Raw genomic sequence first — 13024 nt, 5'->3', positions numbered from 1 at the left:
CTGGGGCTTTCTACGGGTGAAGCAGATGCTCTCCTGCTGAGCTGTGCTCCTTCCTCAGAACCAAGTCTGGTTGGTCCTTCCAAAAGAAATTGTCTGGGGACCCTGTGTATGCTACCTTGAATTCCAGGGGGGGGGGGAATGAAGGGATACAAAATTAATCACTAAGTAAGAAAAACTATCTGTGTGCTCCCAGCCCCAAGCTTAGTTCTTGGCATCTCCAGGACCAGAGTGGAGAAATGCCTGGCTGCCTTTCATTTCAATAGGGTTTGTGCATGAGAAGGTCTTGCTTATAGCACTCCCCTGGTGTACAGTAAAAGTGTGGTAATGTCCATGAAAAGGAGGTGACTTAAATTTAATTTTTTAAAAAAATAAAAATAAAAATCTGCTAAATTGCCTGTTCATCAAAGCCAAAGAGCGACTCCAAACCATAGCTGTCAACTTTTCCCTTTTCTTGCGAGGAATCCTATTCGGGATAAGGGAATTTCCCTTAAAAAGGGGGGAAAGTTGACAGCTATGCTCCAAACTAGGACAGGAACGTGGTGTGGGAGTGGCAAACGCTGGAAATGCACTTAACTTTTTCATCGACTTCAAGCTGAGAGAGTGCATTGACCAACTGCAACACCGTATGCACCCAACTGGGACAAATTGCCAGCCATTTAGGTCACTATCCAACTTGTCAGGCAACTTCTCTCTCTCTCTCTCTCTCTCGCTCTTTGTGTTTGTGTGTGTGCAGGGTTTCGCTGTAAGGTACTTGTATATAGGAATGGAAAAAGTAAAGCTATTTATTAAAAGTTGGTTGTGGTGGTTTTCTGTGCCAGTGTTTCATGTCCTGAAAACTTACACTTAAGATGGCAGCACCGTGTAAAGCGTTTCAAATTGAATTTCACACACGGCTCCAAAGTGCGGTTGCAGGCTAAGCATGATTATGTGCATGTAAGGGCTCCACTGCAGAGGACATGCCTTTAAAAAATGTCGACGTGGGTCAGCTGGGCTCTTTACTATTTAAATTACCGAGCAAGGACAGGGCCCATCCCACCAACATTTTGCATTTTGCTTTTGAAATGTCAATAATAATAATAATAATAATAATAATAATAATTTATTTGTACCCTGCCCATCTGGCTGGTTTTCCCCAGCCACTCTGGGCAGCTTCCAACAAAGATTAAAAATAAATATCACATATTAAAAACTTCCCTGAACAGGGCTGCCTTCAGAAATAATAATAATATCTGAATTTATTTGAAGGTTCATAGCATGTTTCTTCCAATGCATTTCTATTAGCTCTGTGTTGAAATATGTCCTCCCAATTTCTTGAAATGTTTCTTCCCCGGTAAAAGAGGCTTCCATTTATTTTTGTTTGCCTCTTTCTCGGGGTGCTTTAGAATTATTTTAGACGTTCTTTATCATTTTATCGGCTGCAGGGATGCAAGAGCACACGCCCCTGGCTGTCAGGTGCCTTATATCAGTGCGGTTGCTGATTTTGTTTTCAAAGGCAATCTTTCCTTTTACCTTGGTGGCAGGGGGGGGGGACGGGGGGGGGATGACAGACTTTTTACATTGACTTATTTAGAAGTAAAGCCACGCCAGTTAACACACACGCAACTCAAACCAATTAAGGGCTGTCAGACTCACAGTAGGTAACTTGCCCATCTCCCTACAGGAAAGTTTTCGTGGAAAATGGGCACCATATCTGTTTGTTCTTAGTTGGTCTCTAAGGTGCTACTGGAAAGAATTTTTTATTTTATTTTGTTTTGACTATGCTTAATAAATAGCTTCAGTTTAAACATGACCATTCAATCACTATCAGAATCCAGAAGTACATTCCTAGGGCTGCCCGCCCAACACCAGATTTTCAGCACCCTGAAACGATGTCTCCTGGGTCCTCTAGCCCCCCCCCCCCCTGTGCTGTGCCTGTGTCAGAAGCTGTGGGCTTCTGTCGGATCTTGTCTGGCTGGTGGTGCTGGGTCTTTCAGCAGTGTCATGGAGCCCTTGCTCCGCTCCCTCGCTTGGAGACAATTCCTGTGATAAGCTGGGTGAGGAGGAGGAGGAGGAGTCCATATGCAAAAGGAGCTCGGGTTCCCTATAGCTTCTTGAGCTGTCTTCCCTTGAAGAGCAGCTCTCCCTGTCCTGCTCCTGAGCAGGGTTTCCTCTCTCCCTCTCCTCGTGAGTAGCTGGGCTACTCCTGACAATATCTGTTCCTGAGGGCTGGGGGGAACCCCAGAACAGATCTAGGGTCACATGGAGAGCACACAGGGAGAGGAGAGGGATTGGAAGTCCCATTGATCAGGCAGAAGTCCTTGTACTATATATCCCCTCCTCTCCTCCTGGACTGTAAAGTCCAGTAACACAAAACAACAGTAGACTAATTTCCCCCACGCTGCTCCACTCAGTTGCTGCTTGTGGTGTCAGGAAACACTAATGGACCAGCTTCAATAGATACAACCCACAGAACAAAGATGAATTAAACATGGAAGGTGTGGAAACTCCTCTACAATGTTTGTAGATTTCACTCACGGGACAATTTTTGATTCGATGCCTCAAAAACTGTGTTATTCACCAGGATGTTCCCAAATGCCACATTTTAACGTAGGAATCTTTATGCAATGTTGCCGGTCTAGTGCAACTGGCATTCCAGACACACATGAATTTCAAAGAGGAAGAAAGTAATGATGCATTTCGTACATCAACATGAGCAGAGGTGCTTCTTGCACAGAAATCCCACCCAAACACTCATGTTGGCGTGATTCTACAGCCAACCTCAAGTTAACTTCCCTATTAATTATCATCATCCACTTTTCCGTAGCCATGCTACCACCTCCCTCCTACACCTGCGTAGAAGCACTCCCACACAAATCCACTGCTGGAAGTTTCCTTGCTCCTGGGTGTATTGCCGTGCAGGTAGATGGACAAATCGGTTTCTCTCCGTTTTGTCATTTTCCCAGTCGTCAGTTCCACCCACTCCATTTCCGCATCAGTTTGTCATTTTGAATACTGGAACTAGGCGAACCATTGAGTCTCGCTGTCAGGCAGCTTCTGATGTTCCTACTGGATTCTTCCCAGAGTCCTCTGAGCCCGCAATCATGTCTAATGGAACGGCATACCGAGCCAAAACAAGCAGACCAAAAGCAGAAATCATCAATCTGGGAGTCTGAGTGGCAGTCCTATTATATGCTATTGCAAAAAATGACAGGACAGGCAGCTTGGCTTGTTATTCTGAAGTGGTGATAGCTGCATGGTCTGCAATCATGGTCTGTAGGGGGAAAACAACTCACAAATGCCATTTGCCTTGTTGATTGAGAGCAGTGAAACTATAGTTATAAATGTAACTGGACACAGTTCCGGTGCTAGGTTTTTTTTGCGCCCTAGGCGAGATCACCTTCTGGCACCCCCCCCCCCCAATCCCTAGCACTGGCCCTGCGGAGAAGCCCAATATCAGGCTGCTCCCCCCCTCTCCGTCACTCTGCTGCTGGCAGAGGGGGCAGAGAAGCCCGATTTCCAGCTGCTCCCCCCTCCCCCACCACTCTGCCCCTGGCGGAGCGGCACAGGGCAGGGGCGGGGGGCAGGCTGGCCAGCACCCCCTCCATTTTGGCACCCTAGGCAACTGCCTAGTTCATCTAAATGGATGCACCGGCCCTGACTGGACAGTATTTGGCACACCAGTTGTCCAGCATCTGAACTGCAAGCTTGGCTAAGACCATCTCTGGTATAATCTCCTTGAACTGATATTCTCCTGCAAATCTCCTCCTTATACTTTAACAAGTGTCAGCAATTTTTTTAAGCAGGGGGATGGCCAACTGTCCCTCAGACCTTGTGGGGGGCTAGACTATATTTTCAAGGTGGGGGATGAATGAATTCCTATGCCCTACAAATAACCCAGAGATGAATTTTAAATAAAAGGACACATTCTACTCATGTAGAAACATGCTGATTCCCGGACCAGCCGTGGGCCGGATTGAGAAGGAAATTGGGCCGGATCCGGCCCCTGGGCCTTAGCTTGCCTACCTATGCTTTAAATGCAAGTTGCTCCAATCCAATTCTAATTGTGCGTTTCAAAAGGAAGAGGGCACTTGTGATAGATACGGCAGAATGTGGATGAAGATACTTAATTTAAAAATGGTGCAGGTGCAGATATTGTCCATGTTAGTAGCAGACTGACTCCCGAAAAGGCTTGGTACCATTGAATGGGCTGTAAAGAAGTACCCAGTTGAGGATAATCCTGCTAAACAACTCATAACACATTTAATGACTGCATCTCTACTTACCAATGGATTCAAACTACAAGAAAGAAGATTCCACCTAAACATTAGGGAGAACTTCCTGACAGTGAGAGCTGTTTGGCAGTGGAATTTGCTACCAAGGAGTGTGGTGGAGTCTCCTTCTTTGGAGGTCTTTAAGCGGAGGCTTGACAGCCATCTGTCAGGAATGCTTTGATGGTGTTTCCTGCTTGGCAGGGGGTTGGACTGGATGGCCCTTGTGTCTCTTCCAACTCTATGATTCTATGATTCTACCATGACGAAGAATTATATGACTCTGAGTTCAGACATAATTTGATACGTGGTTGGTGCAAATATGGGACATTGTGCTGATGGACAAATGAACTGACAGGATGCAGGGACACAGAACCAAAACAAAGGCAGGTACCATTCAAATGAGATGCTTTGATTTTCTTTGGAATGCTGCCGTGAAAGAACATGGATTCAGAACTCCTACAATTTGCGGCAGACTGTGGATAGATACATTCGTTTAACATTTAACTGAAGATGGAACATATCGTTTCTGTAGTTTTCCTCTGCAACTATTCTGCGGGGAGTGTGGTGCGGGGATGACTCCAGACAATTCTGTTTATCCTGTTTTATAGCACAACCACATCTTGCATAGGGGTTACCTTCCAGGGATGATGTATATGCAAAATCATGTATACTCAAAGCGCTCCCTTGGAACCAAGCATGTGGAAACACGCCTAGCCTTGGAGAGCTGGGCCCTTGAGCCCCAAGCAAGGCCGAAAGCTTAAAAGCTTTTTTTGTGCTGAGTTTTCCCAGCGCGGAAAGGGTTTTTAAGCTCTCTGCCTTGTTTGCAATTAACTTGCGGGATTTCAACCAGCCTGTTGAAATTGTGTGAGTTAAATGAGCGCTAAGATGCAAACATACTGGACCTGCAAAGATAAACACTTATTATTATTCCAGTTACAGGTAGGTAGCCGTGTTGGTCTGCCATAGTCAAAACAAAATTCCTTCCAGTAGCACCTCAGAGACCAACTAAGTTTGTTCTTGGTATGAGCTTTCATGAAGAAGTGTGCATGCAGGGCCGGCGCGTCCATTGAGGCAAACTAGGCAGTTGCCTAGAGCGCCAAAATGGAGGGGGCGCTGGCCAGCCTGCATGGGGAGCACACAGCTGCAGTGAATTCCTTTCCTGCCTCTGCCTCAGGGTCTTACTGCCCACCCACTTGTGTTTTCGGTTGCTGTGTTTGCTCAGATCGCGGCTAGGAAGGAATCAGCAGGCGGACACGATCCTTTCCCCTTCCATTGCTCAGCGCCGGCTGCAGCAGCAACCGACAGCTGCCTCCTCCTCCTCCTCTCCATGCTCCGAGAGAGAGAGCTGGCTTGGGGGGGGAGAGAGAGAAAACTTTTGCCTGCCTTTCCTCCCTCCCCTTATACCCTGCTCCTGCATCGTTATCCACCTCCTTCTCCACACACCCCTTGTCCCTTCAGTGTTTTTCATTTCCTCCCCACTTAAAACTCCTCTCCAACAACATTTCATTGCAACCGACAGCTGCCTCTTCCTCCTCTCCGTGCTGAGAGAGAGAGAGAGCTGGCTGGGGGGGAGAGAGAAAACTTTTGCCTTCCTTTCCTCCCTCCCCTTAAACCCTGCTCCTGCATCGTTAGCCACCTCCTTCTCCACACACCCCACGTGTGCTCCTTGTCCCTTCAGTGTTTTTCCTTTCCTCCCCACTTAAAACTCCTCTCCAACTCCTTGATTGATTGCAACCTGCAGCTGCCTCTTCCTCCTCTCCGCACTCCGGTGCTGCTTCTGCTGCATCCAGGGAAGCATTCCAGGGACATGCAGGCAGCCGGAAAACATAAAACATGCAGGTGGGAGAGAGGGGGGGGGCTAGCTGGGGGGGGACTTTTGCCTTCCATTCCTCCCCCCCCCCTTAAACCCTGGGCGGGGGGGGGGTGCCAGAAGGTGATCTCGCCTAGGGCGCAAAAAAAGCCTAGCACCAGCCCTGTGTGCATGCACAAGAACAAACTTAGTTGGTCTCTAAGGTGCTACTGGAAGGAATTTTTTATTTTATTTTGTTTTGACATTATTATTATTATTATTATTATTATTATTATTATTATTATTATTATTATTATTATTAGAGAGAGATACTCTGAACAAAATGGTAGCAGTAAGACTGCTGCAAACTATTCATACCCCACCAGAAATGTTGGAGGGTATGTTTTTCTACGACAGGGTGAGAAACCTCTGACCCACAGGCCAAACTTGGCTCCCCAGGCCTCCCCATTCAGCCAACAAGGCAGTCTGGGGAAAGCTGCACACTCCATATATGTCAGGTGGGGAAGGGGTGGAATTTCTCAAGTACAGAGGCTCACACCAAATTTCCAGTTGTTCAGACTTCATTCAATAATGTATTACCAGGCAGAGTTCAAAGAGTCTGCAAGAACATTTTCATCAGGGCATAATAACAGAACTTACTCAACCCACTTTTACTGTAGGTGACGGTCAGAGCACTCTTTGTACCTTATACGGTGTCAGCCATGCATTTACCCCTTAACTAGCTCTTGTATTCCTGTTTACGTGACATTGGCCCCACTAATAAGGGTCCTAACCGTAATTCACACTCACAGGTGCGGGGCAAGTAAGAATAGGGCTTCAAAGGATCAAAAGTAAGCTTAAATTGGGCTCCCAGTTGTTCAGTTCCTGGAGCCATGGCTAATGTGCAGCGAGAGCACACTTTGTTCAAGGAGGAGGAAGCTGTTTCCATGCAATGAAAACGACTTATCCCTCCCAGCTCTGTGCTTTGAAGCAGCCCGGCGCTGCTCCTTAAACCTTGAATTTTTGAAGGTCTAAAGGAACAGCACAGGGCCACTGGCAAAGGGTTTTCAAACAGCCCTGGGACGCAAAATTGAAACGTTTCATGATCAACCAGAATAAACAACGGATACAGAAATGCTTAAGACACATGATAATGAAATGGAAAAAGCACACCTGTGAGCTATCTGGGCTTGTGGCAGCATCCCGACCTACAAACAATAAAAGAACGCTATCTTAAATGAGTATTAAGAGCTGTAAAAATGGAGAAAATCCACTATCATAGATGGGGGGGGGGACAGTGGCCCCCAAGCATATTATTCCTGATGTCAACATTTCCATCAGTTAAATTGCCTCAATTATAGACAAAGTTAAGAAGAAAAATGTATGGTCAGAGCAGAACAGCTAACAAAAATCTGTATCAGAAAATATACTTTATGGAGTGGGAGTTCCTAAAATAAAGAGATCTTATAAGGCCTCTGTTATGTATTGAAGTTCTCACCCTAGGCCACTAGGGGGTGTGTGTATATAGTTCATTCTGCTGCAGTTCTCACTCAGGTCCGCACATGCAAATGAGGGATTGAAAGTGATGTTCAGGGATTGGGTAACTACGGAAAGTTGTTACTGTTGCTTGTAGCTGAGTTCTATATAAGCAGGCTGCTGAGGCCTTCAGTTCAGTCCTGTTCCAGCCTGAAAATAAACAAGAGCTGCTTGGAGAATCACTGTGTTGTCTGCTATGTCCACCCACTATTTCATAGCCTCAAAAATAGCAGCGACATTAGAATCATTTGGAAGTAACAATAACCAGCTGCTATCAGCAGAAAAAGGATTGTACAAGTCTTTAAAAGCAGCCAGAGGCCAAAAAGAACGCAACAATTTTAATGTAGTCAGTGTGACTTTATTGATTACACAAATAATGAGGCATATGGTAGAACAGTACCCACAGTTTACAACATAGACTGGCATGCATGAAATGTATTTTAATTGTTTTCCCCATCACCCTGTTCCTCTCCCCTTCCTACAAATGTCTATAAATTTTAACTGCCATTGTTACAAAATACCTTTTGCTCATTGTCACCAATCTAAGCAATACACATTAGACTATATGCATCATTTCATATCTGTAATAACTGTGGTATATACTGTACATTTGACACAATTTTGTTAATAGGTTCAGAAAAGTTAGTTTCTGAGTGTTTATTGTTGTTTTATTTTTTATGTTTTTATTTTATGTAATGGTTGCATGTCATATACTCAACCAAAAACAAAGATCTATCTCACTGCAACCATGTTAAACAGATCAAAGATGAAAATGAATAAAAACTATGTAATTAGAAACAGAATTGCACAAATCTCAATCATGGGAATTGACTTTGGTCAAACCAAAGAAGCTCATAAATTATCTACTTTCCTCCACTAAATCAATGCTAAAGACACAATAGGACACAAATCCAAATCCTTGGTGAAAAAAGAATGAGAATGCCTGAATGAGTATTTAAAAACAAAACAAAGGCCAAAATTGAACATCTGGTTGAGTCTAGACTGAAGTGAATTTGAGAGGACTTTATAGAGGGTAAGAGGACTCATATTGAACTAATTATGCTTAATGGAGAAATAAAGATGGAAATGAATAAATACGGTGTAAAAGTAAAAGACTGAAAGGCAGTGCTGTGTGATAGGTGGAAGTCACCACTTTTTTAATTTTTTATTCCTCCCTCCTTTTTTTCTTTTTCTTTTTTCCTTTTTACTTGGTATAGGATGTATGTATAGTAATAATGCAAGTAAATTTTACTAGTTATCAGCAATGTGGATAATGTAATTATAGGTCTAATTTTTGGAGCCTTGCGTTGTAAAGTGGATTTAATTATTAGTTTGTTTGTTTTTTATTTCTTATTGTATATTTTATATATTTGCGTAATTGTGTAATTGTTAAAGTGAAATAACGTTTATTTTTTTAAAAAAAAATACTAAAGATTTGGAGTAATTGTTCCCAAAAGCTAACTTCAACTTTATCCCCATTAGCTTAAATCTTAAAATAAATAAATGGTGGTATAACAATGCAAAGACGACAGACTATCAACAAGGATATCTGGAAAGGACTCAATTGGGGAAGATGATATGAGCAAAGTCACAATATATCCTAAGAAGGTGCCAAAGAAGTAACAAATCGAGCACATTGTTTCATGTTTTTTTTTTCAATTGAACAATTGCTGTTTAACATGGAACTCTACATCTTACTAAGTCAAACACACACACACACACACACACACACACACACACACACACAATTCTCTCCTATTCAAGAGAAAATGGGAATGAGACCTTTTGAACTTAAATCAATCATAGAAGAAGACTGGGACTAGCTGTTCAAAAAATGTTTTAGTGGTATTAATAAAGGCAGATCTCAAAGTAAACTATTTCAAAGTTATATTTCAGTAGTATCTAATGCCACATAACTTATAGTCAAAGTTCTGTACTGCTTGAGGTATAAAAGGACCTGCAGCTGCAGGCAATTTTGGTAAAAAAAAAAAAAAAGTTGGGTATAATACAGGAAATTGTGGGTTCTAATCTGCCCAGGAATCCTAAAACAGTTATTGGAATGCTCTGATCTGATTGTCTTCTCCTGCTCCAGAAGCTAGGACCCAAACCAATGGCTTGCGAGAAAGGAGATTCTGACTAGACATCAGGAAGAACTTTCTGACAGTAAAAGCTGTTTGACAGTGGGATGTAGAATCCATTTTTGTCACCCCATTGTTAGTTTCCATACAATAGGTATATAGTTCAAAAGAATATTCTCTGCTGAAAATTTAACTTTTTCTGCACAGTCATAGTTATCCAGACCAGCACTTTCTCCCAGAATTTAGTTAATCATAGAACACTGTACAAGCACATGTTTCAGAGAGGCCTTGTCCTTGCCACATCTCCTATACTAGCCAGACAGTGGGGAAGTATTTTAGCCTTGATACCTGAGGTATCAATGGATCTTAAATTAAGACAAACACAACAGAAAATAATATTTAGAATCTATCGGGCTCCTTTATGGTCATACAAAAAAGGTACTAGCTAAAACCTCTCAGCCATCTTGAAAGTAATGTAAAATTGAAGGTTGATTCTCGCCCTTGAGAATCTCATATATTTCTGCCCTCTCCATTTGGCCCATTTTGGGGTGCAAATTTGCTTCTCACTAACTGGTGGAGAATAGGGACATGGGTGGCGCTGTGGGTTAAACCACAGAGCCTAGGGCTTGCTGATCAGAAGGTCGGCGGTTCGAATCCCCGCGATGGGGTGAGCTCCCATTGCTCAGTCCCAGCTCCTGCCCACCTAGCAGTTCAAAAGCACGTCTAAGTGCAAGTAGATAAACAGGTACCGCTCCAGCGGTAAGGTAAACGGCATTTCCATGCGCTCCTCTGGTTCGCCAGAAGTGGCTTTGTCATGCTGGCCACATGACCCGGAAGCTGTACGCAGGCTCCCTCGGCCAGTAAAGTGAGATGAGTGCCGCAACCCCAGAGTCGGACACAACTGGACCTAATCGTCAGGGTTCCCTTTACCTTTACCTTTAACCAGTGGAGAATGATTTGTGGAAGGGGCAGGAGTGGTAGAAAAGAGATATTTGACAAAGCACTTACCGGTATCTAAATAAAACATAATTTTTGGAGCCAAGAACCTGGAGATGGAAGCCAACTGGGCTCATCTGCACGCTGAAATACAGGCCAATTTCTATTTAGGCATAGCTGCTGTTGTTGGACCAGAAATAATTCTAAAGGAAATAATTGCTTCATTTTCTCTCGGCCTGTACACCCACCATTTAGCTGAAGAAAGACAAATTGAACACATTTGTGCCCTGGCACCGCACAGACCACCTTCGGATTGTGATTGATCACACACTGAGCATGAGGCAGCGGTGTGATGACCCTGCAGACTACAACTCCCACCGTCTCTAACTAGCAGGACCGGTGGTCAGGGATGATGGGAACTATAGTCCAAAAACAGCTGGAGACCCAAGTTTGGGAAACCCTGGTCTACACCAAGTGGCAATAGCTCTCCAGGGTATCGGGCAGGGGTCGGTTTCAGTGCTACCTAGAGATGGCATACAATCAGCAGCACAGAAACGGCGCACACAAATCTACCAAACCATTCCACGTATAGAATTCTATATTGGTATTCCAATCAACAGGAAAGCAATGCAAAAAGTCAAACAAAGAAGCCACAAACAGAAAACTCATTCAAGTTGGTACAACAGGACAATGGTTTAGTAGATTTGTGTGCGCCGTTTCTGTGCTGCTGATTGTATACTGATTTACCAGGAGTATTGGCAGCATAGGCTTATTTTTTCTGCTTTTGCCTTACCTAGAGATGGCAGGCATGGATCCTTCTGCATCCAAAGGAAATGCTCTGCAGCTGAGGCATTGCCCTTCCCAAGGTGCTGTGGTTATTAGGGCATGTTTTCAACTTTCCAGTTCCAAAAATGAGGGGTGCTAAAAAGTTGCAACATGACTTGGGAATTCAAAATATATTTTGGTTAAATGGATATAATTTGGTTTTGCTTGGTAAGTAAAGGGTCTGCAAATTTGCATATAAATCATTAAAAATGATTGCCAAGTACTTGCAGTCATATTATATCTTAACATTAGTTGTTGTTGTTGTTGTTGTTGTTGTTGTTGTTTAGCATTATCTGACATTTTCAGAAGAAAAAAAATCACAATTCTTTAGTTACCTGAAAGCAGTTTATTTGCTTCTTCATCAAATGCAGACTTACACAGCTAAATGTTATCCAATCACAAAAATAATGGGAGATTAGAACTCCTCACACTCAAAAAAAAAAAAAAATTTAAGACCCCTCGCTGAAGAAATTTGCAAAAATTAAGTTTCACTCCTTAAAATGGCACACCCTAAAATGACATCCCCATTAGATACGATTTCCCAGTCTGACCCAACAGTCAGAGCCAGGTATTTGACTGGCTGGTATGCTCACACACTGTGCGATAGGGCTGTTCTTCCCTGTTTTTGTAACATGCAGCATTGCTTTAATTCAACTGTGCTTCATCTTCTAGCAAAAAACTACATTATTCATAGACTCATAGAATCACAGAGTTGGAAGGGACCCCAAGGGTCATCTAGTCCAACCCCTGCTGTCCCCTCTGGGTAAAATGATATAACTTGTGAAATCCATTATGCATATTAAGTACGTTGTTGTTATTCCACCCCATTCATGTCAATGCAAAGGAAACACAATGCAAATGGGGAAGAAGAAAACCATAATCAATTACATATACCACAATCAATTATATATAATTTGTGGTCTGAAAGCAACAACAGCGAATACCGATCAAATTTGCTGGATTTATGTCCAGACTAATAAAACAAACAACAACAACAACAACAACAACAACAACAACAACAACAACAACAACAACAACAACATATTTATACACCACACTTCAGGCTGGGTTTCCCCAGTGACTTTGGGAAGCTCTCCCAACAAAATATTAAAAACACAATAAAACATCAAACATTAAAAACTTCCAATAATAATAATTTATAAGTGAATGACAGCAACTTCTGCTGCCACTCTTGTTTTACATCTGAATTCCTTGACACTCCTACTCTTGGATTGCATTTATCTGAAATCATTTTTTGAAATTCCCTGTACTCAAAACAGTTGTCCTATTAAAAAGTTAATATTACTTTAAAAAAAAATCCTTCTTCTCCAGCATGGTTGTTTTAATTCTCATGTAAGAATGGAAAGTTTATATTTAATATATATTTAATATAATACTATAACAATAAATAAATATATTATTAATTTTATTATTATTATTATTATTAGTATTATTATTATTATTATTATTATTATTAAACTGAATAGAACATCCCTATTTTCATTGGAGAAATGATGGAGTGTGTGGACATGTCAGAGGCTGAACAATTATTTATTCCAGCTTTCCATAGCGCCCAGGTTTTTCGTGGTGTATGTCAGGATGGCAAAAGA

Source organism: Lacerta agilis, chromosome 9 (assembly GCF_009819535.1).
Source record: "Lacerta agilis isolate rLacAgi1 chromosome 9, rLacAgi1.pri, whole genome shotgun sequence".
NCBI classification, from domain to species: domain Eukaryota; kingdom Metazoa; phylum Chordata; class Lepidosauria; order Squamata; family Lacertidae; genus Lacerta; species Lacerta agilis.
This window is presented reverse-complemented; position numbering follows the sequence as displayed.